Source organism: Coregonus clupeaformis, unplaced genomic scaffold (genome assembly GCF_020615455.1).
Source record: "Coregonus clupeaformis isolate EN_2021a unplaced genomic scaffold, ASM2061545v1 scaf0225, whole genome shotgun sequence".
Lineage (NCBI taxonomy): Eukaryota > Metazoa > Chordata > Actinopteri > Salmoniformes > Salmonidae > Coregonus > Coregonus clupeaformis.
Genome location: NW_025533680.1, coordinates 506,475 through 520,644, shown reverse-complemented (window position 1 = coordinate 520,644; position 14,170 = coordinate 506,475). Strand labels below are relative to the sequence as shown.

The 14,170-nt window shown below is 41.3% G+C and overlaps 1 long non-coding RNA gene across 1 annotated transcript; it reads right to left on the bottom strand.

The window, feature by feature from the left end:
- Positions 1-3,003: 3,003 nt before the first annotated feature.
- Positions 3,004-11,515, bottom strand: LOC123484196. Its single transcript, XR_006658426.1, has 3 exons — positions 11,476-11,515; positions 4,101-4,205; positions 3,004-3,034 (listed from the first exon to the last, which is right to left on the bottom strand). It is a non-coding gene; the product is annotated as an uncharacterized LOC123484196 (long non-coding RNA).
- Between the last annotated feature and the right edge of the window lie 2,655 nt (positions 11,516-14,170).

The window sequence follows — 14,170 nt, the reverse complement described above, 5'->3', positions numbered from 1 at the left end:
TTAATGACAGACAAGGAGAGGTATTTGATCAGTACCGCTCGTTAGGGAAGAGAGAAACTAAATGGAAGGCATATGGGTTTGATTTTTCTGTTGTGAAAATTAAAGATGGATGGGCAGGTAGGAATCTTTGGTTCCAGCAGCTAGCTCATTCTGTAAGATCAGTGAGGAATCTTGAGGGTCCATACCTGTTGAGAATTCCAGCACCAGACACGTGGGGTTCCATTTTAGAGACGGTCGCTCAACCTCTATCAAGTACGTGTCAATCTTATGCTTTGTCATGACTGTTGTATCAGCAACAATCATTAACGGATAAAATAATGTCGTTGTCAAAACATTTGTTTAAGCCTAGGTTTAGGTGTTATTGGGTTAAGTGAATTAACCTATGTGAATTTGTTAGATGGGAAGGAAAATCAGGTAACAGCGAACCCTGAAGAATTGGAGGTGAAACCAGTGAGGGCTAAAAGTTGTTTTTGTTCTAATAAAACATATGATGGAAGGGGTATGTTTATGGGAATATCAGATTGTGATGATTATATGATGACTTTGGGTAAGCATGACCTTAAGGGTAGTAATGAGAAATATAATGTTACTTTTTATGTTCCAGTTAGTAAGAAGAGCAGGACTTTGATGGTGAAAGATTAGCTTTTGCCTGACAATGTGACTATTGGGAATTTTAGAGATATTTGGAGGGTTTGTGGTGATAAAGCGTATATATTCTTACCCTATGGATGGACAGGATGTTGTTACATGTCAACGTTGAAGCTTCCATATGAGGTTTTTACGATTAAAAGAGGGGTAGCACCGGACACAGATAAATCTGAATCTAGGTTTGGAAATAGGGTGAAAAGAGACATGGCGACATTTCATAGTCTGGGAAGCCTATCATTGGAGGATAAGTCTAAGAGAGAAGTGGGGATTTTTCCATGGTATGGGGTAAAATTTGGGAAGGTCATATTGATAATATTAGTTATACTTTGATTCCAGATAGTTCAGATAATATCACTAAGTGTTATAAATGCATTGAAGAATATAAGGGATGCATTTGGTAGATCTGAAGGAGCTGGATGGTCAGTGAAGTCTTGGTTGCAAGATCAGTTAGGCCCAGTGGGAGCAGTGATGGTTCAGATTTAATAGCAGCTTTGATAGCACTGTGTGTGATGTTTGTAATTTGTTACTGACCTTTGAGAAAGCTATGATATTGAGATAGGTTGGAGTAGTGATGCCTGGAGACAACACTCAGATGCCGTTGTTGACTGTTCCTGATCTGGATGAAGATGGACAAGTGGGACTGGATGGAGTTTTGATGGATAAATATCCTTTTTGATTATTTGATCATTTTTCAAAAAAAAATCAATATTAGTGTGATTTTAGTATGATGTTATGAATCAAAGGGGGGAAATAGGATAATGTGATTCATACATAATTTATATATAATGTTTTATATTCTTAGTTGATATTGATGTTTAATTTGAAAGTGTTGTTTTGCAAAAGATACTGTTTGGTCTTTTCTTTTCTTCCAGAAGCATATGGGGGAATATGTAGAGATTGAAATACGCAAACAAGGACAATATGAAAGGACAATGACTGGAGGAGATGGAACAAGGAAGGTGTGGAAAGGTTCCGATTCCATCATCAACGATGCATTGGATCGACACTGCTGAGGAGATGAAGTGTAGTTGACTACATTCCAGTGTCTGCAATGAAATATAGACATATTTGCATGTGTAATACATAATGTGTGTCATATTCTTAGGTATTAATTTTTGTAGAATGATATTTGATGTTATTGGATACATGTGGGGATCTTAGATGTTTTTGTTTATTTCGGGAATGCTTAGGGACATGGAGTTTAGGCAGGGATAGAGATCCACTGTAGGGTCCGATGGGTCGACCAGCCTGAGAGTGGACATTTTGGATAGTATTTTGTTTGCTGGGGCTTACATGTGTATTTAATTGCATCATAGTTTCAAATGCATTGATACAGATTTATTAATTGATTTGGAGTACCTAGGTGGTTGCCTGGGGCAGAGGGACCGTAAGAGAATTTTACTGTCTTGACTGATGGATGGATATTTGGAACGAAGGCTGCCAGACAGGTTTTTCGCTCTTACACTCCATAAAGATTTGTTCATATTTCATAGTAATGTATTCACACTTCATAAACATTTGTTCATATTTCATAGAAAGGTATTTACACTCCAGAGGGAAATGGTTTGGATTTGATGTTAAAGATACTCAATAAGATACATTGTTACTTGTCATAATCCTGTTCTTTTTGTTTTCGAGACTTTTAGTTCGTCTCGAAGGGGGGAATATGTAGTGTATTAAGATTATGATTTGGTGAATGTATTCTAGTGGAACCTGAGGGGATGTTTATTTTAGTTCAAAAATAGCCGTTTGTAGGGTGACGCCCCAGGGGAGACAGGTGATTGGAAAGCAGAGGGAGCAACCCATATTTTTGCATACCTTATAAGTATAGGCTAGACAAAGGAGAGGTTAGAACAGACATTATCTTTGGACACTGTTCTCCAGCCCGGGAGGGTCTATAAACGTATGCTGACATCTTGTGATATAAATAAAACTTATAATCAAAGTACAGCCTAAGCGGACTCTTTGTTTGACAGCAATAATTACCAGCATTGACGCGATACTACAGCATTCATCTTAAGATAGCTAGGTGAGACAACCAGATAATACAGTCAAATATACAGGATACGAACATTCAATTTCAGCTAAACAATGGATATATAGCGTTTTGCAATAAAAATAATAATAATGATATACATCTAAAATCTATTAATTAAACATCTGAGAACAGTAATATTGAAGGTACCCATAAGCAACCATTTCTGATAAAAAAAACACGTGAAAAATTGTGGAAATAGCATTTAGGAAATAAACTCTTAATAATTCTTAAACAAAATTGTCATCTCACCTCTTAGCTTTGGTGTCATGTTCCCCAGAGAGACTCATTTTAGAGGCAGGGCCCCCCTCCTCTCTCTCCCCAGAGAGACTCATTTTAGACCACTGACCCCTAAACAGAGATCCAACATGTTGGCTGTAGCTAACTAAGTAATTCTTGAATGTAAATTGTTATCATTTATTAATTATCTCTTATAAAACATCTACTAACAGACATATCGAAACAGTCAGGTGATTTAATGCAATCACATGAATATGTAGTTGTGACATCTCTTCTCCATGGTAACTGTCAAGCCAGTGTTATAGACAGTGCAGCAACACAAGGCCATGTCTCACACTTATTTGTATTCATTAAAAGTCTGCCGTTTATTATTTTTGAATCTGTTATTTTGTAAACGTATCTGAGAATGTAGACAGAAGGGCTAAAACAGGCTTGATTGATCTGGGGGGGATCAGTGATCTATACAGAAAGGCTATTCCTCAGCCAGTGGCGACCTGTCATTCTGTTTTGCATGTTATTGTGGCATTAACACATTCACATATCAGTTTGTAAAAATGTAAAAAATAAATATATATATATATATATATATATATATATATATATATATATATATATATATATATATATATATATATATATTCATTGAGTTAATAAAGCCGCAAAAACACATGGTCTCTTTTTTGTTTTCTTGAGTAAGGCAGCTCCAAAATGCAGGAGTTTCAGCCTAGCTCAGTGCTTTCTGTGGTGGTGGGGCAAGCCAGAAGAAAATACGGAGCGCTGCGCCGTGATTGGCTCAGTGTTCTGTCACTCATGGGGACACTATGTCACTGCCAAATCTAAGGGTAGTGTATTTAAGCTTTAGATCAGTTCCCATAACATTATAGACCTAACAGTAGCAGGACAGAGTTTGTAGCCTAGGCATGGTATTTTACACACCATTTCAAACAGAGACCATCAGGTTTGTCAGCATGATAAGTGATCATAGCTCAAACCTACTCTGACTATTGAATGTCTGACGTCGACCTAACCTTATAATAGTTTGCAGTTTAGCCTTGACCTACGAGAGTCTGCCCGTCTTTCCTACATATCAACACATTTATCCGAATTCTAATGTTACCGAGAAATATGTGCCACAGTTTCAACAGCCATTGTGTAACTGTGTAGGCTACACACTTACTTTCACGTTCATATGAGGAAATCACATAACTTCTTACAGTCGCTGGTGCAGTCGCCTGTTCTCTTGTAGATGAAGTAGCTTTTATAGGCAACTCATTCAACCAGCCTAAACAACAGTAAATAAAAGATGTCAAATGGTCAAAAGTCAATCCTGATATAGCCATGTACATCAAAGAGAGGTGTATTGCTACAGATGTAGGATCTTAATTTTAGCCAGTTTGCTACAGCAGGAAAATAATCCTGCAGCAACAGGACATTTGAATTATTATGTGGATTATAATGAATTATTAATTTTATAATAGAAAAGTGCAATTGATCATCTTCAGAAACCTTTTTTAAAGCTTAAATACACTCAAATACACTACAAGTTTGAGTTATCCTGCAACAGGGTGATCAAATTAAGATCCTACATCTGTACAGAGATTATGTTCTTATCTAAATAAGGCAGTTTGAGTTATTAGCAATAACGTTGCAACTGTCAGCTGCTGTTAACCTATGTGATTGGATGTTATAGACCCCCATCTGAACAGTTTCTTTCCCCATGCTGTGGCCCTCACCAACTGGCCATCTGGTCCATAGAGACTAAAGGACTATACACTCTATGCTGCTCACCACATCAAGCCATCTCTGAACTGTACACTACCATCTGGTCCATAGAGACTAAAGGACTATACACTCTATGCTGCACACCACATCAAGCCATCTCTGAACTGTACACTAAATAACTGAACTATACTGCATTAGCACTCTACTTACTTACTTTATTGTCCCCATGGGGAAATGTTGTTGCAGTGTCATGTACACATTTAAAGTGGCGTTAAATACAAAACAAGATTGACAATACAACTTTCAATAACAGTCACGCACCGATAAAAATAAGAAATAAGAAATAAAACATTTAAAACATTTAAAACAAAGACTAGCCTGCTGGCCTTACGGGGTCAATGGGAACATTTGCCCGAGCTATTTAAGAGGGATATCACACCTGGCACAAATGATTGTCTCGTTCTATTTTTCCTACTGAGGGGTGCCCTATACCTACGCCCAGAGGGGAGTAATTCAAAGTCCAGGTACAGGGGGTGACTTGGGTCTAAAATGATTTTGTGAGCCTTACGGAGGGCCCTGACCTTAAAGATCTCATCCAGGCCTGTCTGTTTGACTCCAAGTACCTTACTTGCTGTGGTAATAATCCTTCTCAGCATGTTTCTCTGACTGACAGTGGCATTGCCAAACCAACAAACAATACAAAAAGTTAAAATACTCTCAATAAAGGATTTGTAAAACAGAGTCAATATAGTACAGTCTATATTAAAAGAACCCAACTTTTTTAGAAAATACAGTCTCTGTTGGCTCTTTTTGTAGATCTGGTCTGTACATTTACTCCACTGATGTGGTCTGTACATTTACTCCACTCTGTTCATCTCTCTTAGATATATTTATACTGGTACTGTATATGTGGACATCCACCGTATATCAACTGTATTCCCACTGTACTGTATATCTGTATACCAACTGTATTCCCACTGTACTGTATATCTGTATATCAACTGTATTCCCACTGTACTGTATATCTGTATATCAACTGTATTCTCACTGTACTGTATATCTGTATACCAACTGTATTCCCACTGTACTGTATATCTGTATATCAACTGTATTCCCACTGTACTGTATATATGTATACCAACTGTATACCCACTGTACTTTATATCTGTATATCAAACTGTATTCCCACTGTACTGTATATCTGTATACCAACTGTATACCCACTGTACTGTATATCTGTATATCAACTGTATACCCACTGTACTGTATATCTGTATACCAACTGTATTCCCACTGTACTGTATATCTGTATATCAACTGTATTCCCACTGTACTGTATATCTGTATACCAACTGTATTCCCACTGTACTGTATATCTGTATACCAACTGTATTCCCACTGTACTGTATATCTGTATATCAACTGTATTCCCACTGTACTGTATATCTGTATACCAACTGTATTCCCACTGTACTCTATATCTGTATATCAACTGTATTCCCACTGTACTGTATATCTGTATACCAACTGTATTCCCACTGTACTGTATATCTGTATATCCACTGTTCATTATCTTATAGCTCTATGCTCACTCTTCCTAATTGTGTATAATGTTGTACAGACATTTGTGTAAACTCTTCTGTCTGTATTCTGTCTCTAAATGTTGTCTGTCACTATCACCATGTAAAATTATGTGTACAGATGTAGGATCTTAATTTGATCACCCCCCACCACAGAATAACTTTCCCTCAACACAGCAAATGTAAAACTTGTAGTGTATTTGAGGTTTTAAAAGGCTTCTGAAGTTTGCAATTTCCACTTAGAAATGCCAGACTTGAGTTTCGCTTAATAAAAATGTATCAACCGCTACAAACATGTCCATTAATTATAATTCACATAATAATTCACATTTCCTGTTGCTGCAGGAATATTTTCCTGCTGTAGCAAACTGGCTCGAATTAAGATCCTACATATGTACATGCAAATGTACTTGGCGAATAAAGGTGATTCTGATTCTGCAAAGGTTGAGTCTCTAGATTCCCTTGCTGCTCTGTGGAAATAATGAAATGGTTGTCATGGTGATTTAAACTGGTCCTGGTTATCTCCCAACTCTGAGACCATGTCATTTATTACATTTCACTCAATTGATAAAGGAAGCTAGAAGGCTGAACCCAGAAGACAACTCTAAATAAACACTAACTGATATTATCCTAAAATCCTTTCACTCATATTGTTGCTTTATATTAATATTGTAGAAAACAGTGGGGCAGGGCAGTGAACCCAGGTCGCTGGCGAAAAAAGGCAAACACCCTGAGCATCGCGGCAATAGGGTTGAACCTAATTATAACCTGTCTATAGGGTTAAACCTATTGCTGCGATGGGAATTGTAACCTGGCTCACACTGCCCCCTATAAAAGCAAGTCCTGTGCTTCGACTACTCAGACCCCTCACACATCCGGGCCGTGCATTCTGATGGCCTCACAGACACCATACTACTTCTGACACCAATGTAGCAAACAGCAGGGCAGGGAATCGAACCCAGGTTGCACGTGTAAAAGGCAAACAACCTACGCATTGCACCAATAGGGTTAACCCACATGGTGGGAATTGGAATGTGGCTCACACTGCCCCCTCCGACCAGGAAGTCGACTACTCACACGTCCGGGCCAGTCTGATGGCCTCACAGCCGCCATTCCACTTCTGACACCAATGTAATTCTCTGGCAACAGCTCTGGTGGACATTCCTGCAGTCAGCATGCCAATGGCACGCTCCCTCAAAACCTGAGACATCTGTGGCATTGTGTTTTGTGACAAAACTGCACATTTTCGAGTGGCCTTTTATTGTCTCCAGCACAAGGTGTACCTGTGTAATGATCATGCTGTTTAATCAGCTTCTTGATATTCCTCCCCTGTCAGGTGGATGGATTATCTTGGCAACGGAGAAATGCACACTAACAGGGATGTTAACAAATTTGTGCACAAATTGGATGTAAAACTTATAAGCTTTTTGTGCATATGGAACATTTCTGGGATATTTTATTTCAGCTCATGAAACATGGGACCAACAATTTACATGTTGCGTATATACACTGCTCAAAAAAATAAAGGGAACACTAAAATAACACATCCTAGATCTGAATGAATGAAATAATCTTATGAAATACTTTTTTCTTTACATAGTTGAATGTGCTGACAACAAAATCACACAAAAATTATCAATGGAAATCAAATTTATCAACCCATGGAGGTCTGGATTTGGGGTCACCCTCAAAATTAAAGTGGAAAACCACACTACAGGCTGATCCAACTTTGATGTAATGTCCTTAAAACAAGTCAAAATGAGGCTCAGTAGTGTGTGTGGCCACCACGTGCCTGTATGACCTCCCTACAACGCCTCGGCATGCTCCTGATGAGGTGGCGGATGGTCTCCTGAGGGATCTCCTCCCAGACTTGACTAAAGCATCCGCCAACTCCTGGACAGTCTGTGGTGCAACGTGGCGTTGGTGGATGGAGCGAGACATGATGTCCCAGATGTGCTCAATTGGATTCAGGTCTGGGGAAAGGGCGGGCCAGTCCATAGCATCAATGCCTTCCTCTTGCAGGAACTGCTGACACACTCCAGCCACATGAGGTCTAGCATTGTCTTGCATTAGGAGGAACCCAGGGCCAACCGCACCAGCATATGGTCTCACAAGGGGTCTGAGGATCTCATCTCGGTACCTAATGGCAGTCAGGCTACCTCTGGCGAGCACATGGAGGGCTGTGCCGCCCCCCAAAGAAATGCCACCCCACACCATGACTGACCCACCGCCAAACCGGTCATGCTGGAGGATGTTGCAGGCAGCAGAACGTTCTCCACAGCGTCTCCAGACTCTGTCACGTCTGTCACATGTGCTCAGTGTGAACCTGCTTTCATCTGTGAAGAGCACAGGGCCCCAGTGGCGAATTTGCCAATCTTGGTGTTCTCTGGCAAATGCCAAACGTCCTGCACGGTGTTGGGCTGAAGCACAACCCCCACCTGTGGACGTCGGGCCCTCATACCACCCTCATGGAGTCTGTTTCTGACCGTTTGAGCAGACACATGCACATTTGTGGCCTGCTGGAGGTCATTTTGCAGGGCTCTGGCAGTGCTCCTCCTGCTCCTCCTTGCACAAAGGCGGAGGAAGCAATCCTGCTGCTGGGTTGTTGCCCTCCTACGGCCTCCTCCACATCTCCTGATGTACTGGCCTGTCTCCTGGTAGCGCCTCCATGCTCTGGACACTACGCTGACAGACACAGCAAACCTTCTTGCCACAGCTCGCATTGATGTGCCATCCTGGATGAGCTGCACTACCTGAGCCACTTGTATGGGTTGTGCTACCACTAGAGTGAAAGCACCGCCAGCATTCAAAAATGACCAAAACATCAAACAGGAAGCATAGGAACTGAGAAGTGGTCTGTGGTCACCACCTGCAGAACCACTTCTTTATTGGGTTGTCTTGCTAATTGCCTATAATTTCCACCTGTTGTCTATTCCATTTGCACAACAGCATGTGCAATTTATTGTCAATCAGTGTTGCTTCCTAAGTGGACAGTTTGATTTCACAGAAGTGTGATTGACTTGGAGTTACATTGTGTTGTTTAAGTGTTCCCTTTATTTTTTTGAGCAGTGTATTTTTGTTCAGTATAGATAAAAACACAAAGCTTCCAGCAGAGGTCAGTGCTCTTCTGACAGCTGTCAGATGGTAGTGTGATGTCCGAAGCTTCGACAGTCATCATCACGTAGTATTGTTACTTTGATAGAAGCATTGATACGTTGTGTCGAATCAGTAGTGCTTTGAAAACTGCGACGGCGCATCAGACCTCCGGTTTTTTAATCGTCCAATCCCTAGTGTCCACTGAATGTTGACTAGCAACAAGAAAGTGGTACCTAAAAGACTCCCACCATGAGTGCCCATTGAAGTGGCTCCAGACGAGGACATCTGAAATAAAAACCCTCCAACTTACAAAATGGAGTAAAAAAACAAGTGGAACCAAACCAAACCAAACCAAACCAGACCAAACCAGACCAAACCCTGTGAGATACTAGACAGAGAGACTTTGTTCATCAACTTAAAGAAGCAGAGCTACAAAGAGGTGCCAGTCTTCTAACATCTCTAAGGCCAACCAGAACACTGGACCAGCTGCTCTTAAATATCACATAACAGATGGAAACCTTCTGACAAGCCAGCACAGGCATAAGCTTACTGTCTATTGAGGTGGCGCCAAGAGGTGCGGCCAACGTGCTAACGTCCAACCTCAAAATATAAATGGAAATACCAAAGCCTGTAACAACATGTAGTCGTGTCTGATATCTTTCACCTCATCTCCCTGTTACTGTTTGTTTAGGTAGTTATAGACAGTGCAGCAACACAAGGCCACATTCCTCTCAGCCCTTCCACTCTCTCAGGCTAATGTGTATTGATGAAAAGTAGACTATTTCTTTCAATCTGTTCTTTTCTAAACGTATCTGAGAATGTAGACAGAAGGGCTAAAATGGGAATGATTGATCTGAGGGGGATCAGTGATCCGTACAGAAAGGTTTTTTGCAACAAGTCAGAGATTTTATATTATGTAAAGTAGGCTAGGTTTTACTGTATAATAGCAGTTTGTTAGTGATATGCAGATCAATGTCTATACCTCGGCTATAGCCTACAATATCCTAGATGACCAGCCTAAACCTGTTCAGATCAGTTCACATAGGTTATCAGTAGCAGGTTTGATCACCTACAAATCGGTTTTAACCAGTATATCTAGCTTGCGTCATAGTCCACCCCTCAGGCTACGTTCAGGTTTCAGCATGAGGCAGACATCAACAGCCGAGTTGTAGGCTACTACCTGGGTCATATTCATTAGTTTACACCACAGCCAACAGTTTTAAAATGTTGCACAAACAGTTTACTCCAAACGCTGTACAACGTGACCTAAACAGTTTCCGTTGCCAAACGTTTTTCTACGGTGGGCACGAATTAACATACAAAACCTGTTTTGAGGAAGTGTAAGTTGTTGTTAGTCTTTCCACAGTATTTATTTGTCTCTCTTTCACACAACATACCTTCCTGAGTGAAAAGAGTTAACAGTAGATTAGAAAGAGAAAATGTTTTGTTGCTTGTTGTGTTTTAAGCCTGTTTTGAGAAGACAAGTCTATAGACCTATGATACAGTACACTCTTAGAAAAAATAGTTCCAAAAGGGTCCTCTGGCTGCCCCCATAGGAGAACGCTTTTGGGTTCCAGGTAAAACCCTTCTGGCTTCCATGTAGAACCCTCTGTGGAAAGGATTCTTCATGGAACCCAAAAGGGTTCTAACCTAGGACCAAAAAGGTTTCTACAAAGGGTTCTCCTATGGGGACAGCCAAATAACCCTTTTAGATTCTAGATAGTGTAGGAGTGATCACCCTGGGGCACACAGATGGAAACAGAACGAATTCACCCCACGCATCTAATTTATATCCAAAACATTTTAAGGAGAGTAGGCCTATTATAACACTGTCCAAAAAACATATAATCAACTATATGAATACACATAACAATATCATCAACTATATTAATACACATAACAATATCATCAACTATATTAATACACATAACAATATCATCAACTATATTAATACACATAACAATATCATCAACTATATGAATACACATAACAATATCATCAACTATATTAATACACATAACAATATCATCAACTATATGAATACACATAACAATATCATCAACTATATTAATACACATAACAATATCATCAACTATATGAATACACATAACAATATCATCAACTATATTAATATCATAACAATCGTCGTCTTACCTTTTATATGTCTCTCAATAGAAGTAGAGTCTGGAATGATCATTCGGTGGTGGAAAGTTCCTTTAGTTTGTTCTGCTCATTTCCATATCAGGTTCTACCTGTTCTCTCTCCCACTCCCTGTCTCTTTATAGCTCTTACAATGTGCCTTGGCATACATTTCTACAAGTGTCTGGAACTAGAAATTCCATTATTTAGTGTTTTGTTGATGGTTGTCTTCAATTGGGTTGAGACCTTGTGACTGAGACGGCCATGGCATATTGTGAAACATCAGCAAGTTCAGCAGTCTTCATCACTGAAGCTCCTGCCAAACGTGCCCCAACAATCACCAATCGTTAAGCTCTTCCCGAGGAGGGTCGCAGTCTCTCTTTGTTGCAGCTCCTCTCTCCCCAGGGGTATCATCTCCTCTCTCCCCAGGGGTATCAGCTCCTCTCTCCCCAGGGGTAACAGCCCCTCTCTCCCCAGGGGTAGCAACTCCTCTCTCCACAGGGGTAACAGCTCCTCTCTCCCCAGGGGTATCAGCTCCTCTCTCTCCAGGGGTAATAGCTCCTCTCTCCCCATGGGTAATATCTCCTCTCTCCCCAGGGGTAGCAGCTCTTCTCTCCCCAGGGGTATCAGCTCCTCTCTCTCCAGGGGTATCAGCTCCTCTCTCCCCAGGGGTAGCAGCTCCTCTCTCCCCAGGGGTAACAGCTCCTCTCTCCCCAGGGGTAGCAGCTCCTCTCTCCCCAGGGGTAGCAGCTCCTCTCTCCCCAGGGGTAACAGCTCCTCTCTCCCCAGGGTTAGCAGCTCCTCTCTCCCCAGGGGTAACAGCTCCTCTCTCCCCAGGGGTAGCAGATCCTCTCTCCTCTAGGATTTGAAGACATCGGTGGCTTAGCCCATAGCAGTAGGGGGGTCCGGGAAGGAATTTCAACAGCTAAATCCATTAATACATCTACAGTGTATTGCCAAAAACCACTCAACCTATTCAAACATAGACTCTGACCTGTCCAATGAGCCAAACTGATTAAAGAATCCCACAGTACCTAAACTCTCTCTCTCTCTCTCTCTCTCTCTCTCTCTCTCTCTCTCTCTCTCTCTCTCTCTCTCTCTCTCTCTCTCTCTCTCTCTCTCTCTCTCTCTCTCTCTCTCTCTCTCTCTCTCTCTCTCTCTCTCTCTCTCTCTCTCTCTCTCTCTCTCTCTCTCTCTCTCTCTCTCTCTGTGTTATGATATATTTTTGTCAGATGTTACTATGGTATACTGAAGTATAATTACAAGCATTCCATAAGTGTCAAAGGCTTTTATTGACAATTACATTACGTTTATGCAAAGAGTCAATATTTGCAGTGTTGACCCTTCTTTTTCAAGACCTCTGCAATTCGCCCTGGCATGCTGTCAATTAACTTCTGGGCCACATCCTGACTGATGGCAGCCCATTCTTGCATAATCAATGCTTGGAGTTTGTCAGAATTTGTGGGTTTTTGTTTGTCCACCCGCCTCTTGAGGATTGACCACAAGTTCTCAATGGGATTAAGGTCTGGGGAGTTTCCTGGCCATGGACCCAAAATGTCGATGTTTTGTTCCTCGAGTCACTTAGTTATCACTTTTGCCTTATGGCAAGGTGCTCCATCATGCTGGAAAAGGCATTGTTCGTCACCAAACTGTTCTTGGATGGTTGGGAGAAGTTGCTGTCGGAGGATGTGTTGGTACCATTCTATATTCATGGCTGTGTTCTTAGGCAAAATTGTGAGTGAGCCCACTCCCTTGGCTGAGAAGCAACCCCACACATGAATAGTCTCAGGATGCTTTACTGTTGGCATGACACAGGACTGATGGTACCGCTCACCTTGTCTTCTCCGGACAAGCTTTTTTCCGGAAGCCCCAAACAATCGGAAAGGGGATTCATCAGAGAAAATGACTTTACCCCAGTCCTCAGCAGTCCAATCCCTGTACCTTTTGCAGAATATCAGTCTGTCCCTGATGTTTTTCCTGGAGAGAAGTGGCTTCCTCGCTGCCCTTCTTGACACCAAGCCCTCCTCCAAAAGTATTTGCCTCACTGTGCGTGCAGATGCACTCACAACTGCCTGCTGCCATTCCTGAGCAAGCTCTGCACTGGTTGTGCCCCGATCCCGCAGCTGAATCAACTTTAGGAGACGGTCCTGGTGCTTGCTGGACTTTCTTGGGCGCCCTGAAGCCTTCTTCACAACAATTGAACCTCTCTCCTTGAAATTCTTGATGATCCGATAAATGGTTGATTTAGGTGCAATCTTACTAGCAGCAATATCCTTGCCTGTGAAGCCCTTTTTGTGCAAAGCAATGATGACGGCACGTGTTTCCTTGCAGGTAACCATGATTAACAGAAGAAGAACAATGATTTCAAGCACCCCCCCTCCTTTTAAAGCTTCCAGTCTGTTATTCTAACTCAATCAGCATGACAGAGTGATCTCCAGCCTTGTCCTCGTCAACACTCTCACCTGTGTTAACGAGAGAATCACTGACATGATGTCAGCTGGTCCTTTTGTGGCAGGGCTGAAATGCAGTGGAAATGTTTTTTTGGGATTAAGTTAATTTTCATGGCAAAGAGGGACTTTGCAATTAATTGCAATTCATCTGATCACTCTTCATTCTGGAGTATATGCAAATTGCCATTATAAAAACTGAGGCAGCAGACTTTGTGAAAATGAATATTTGTGTCATTCTCAAAACTTTTGACCACGACTGT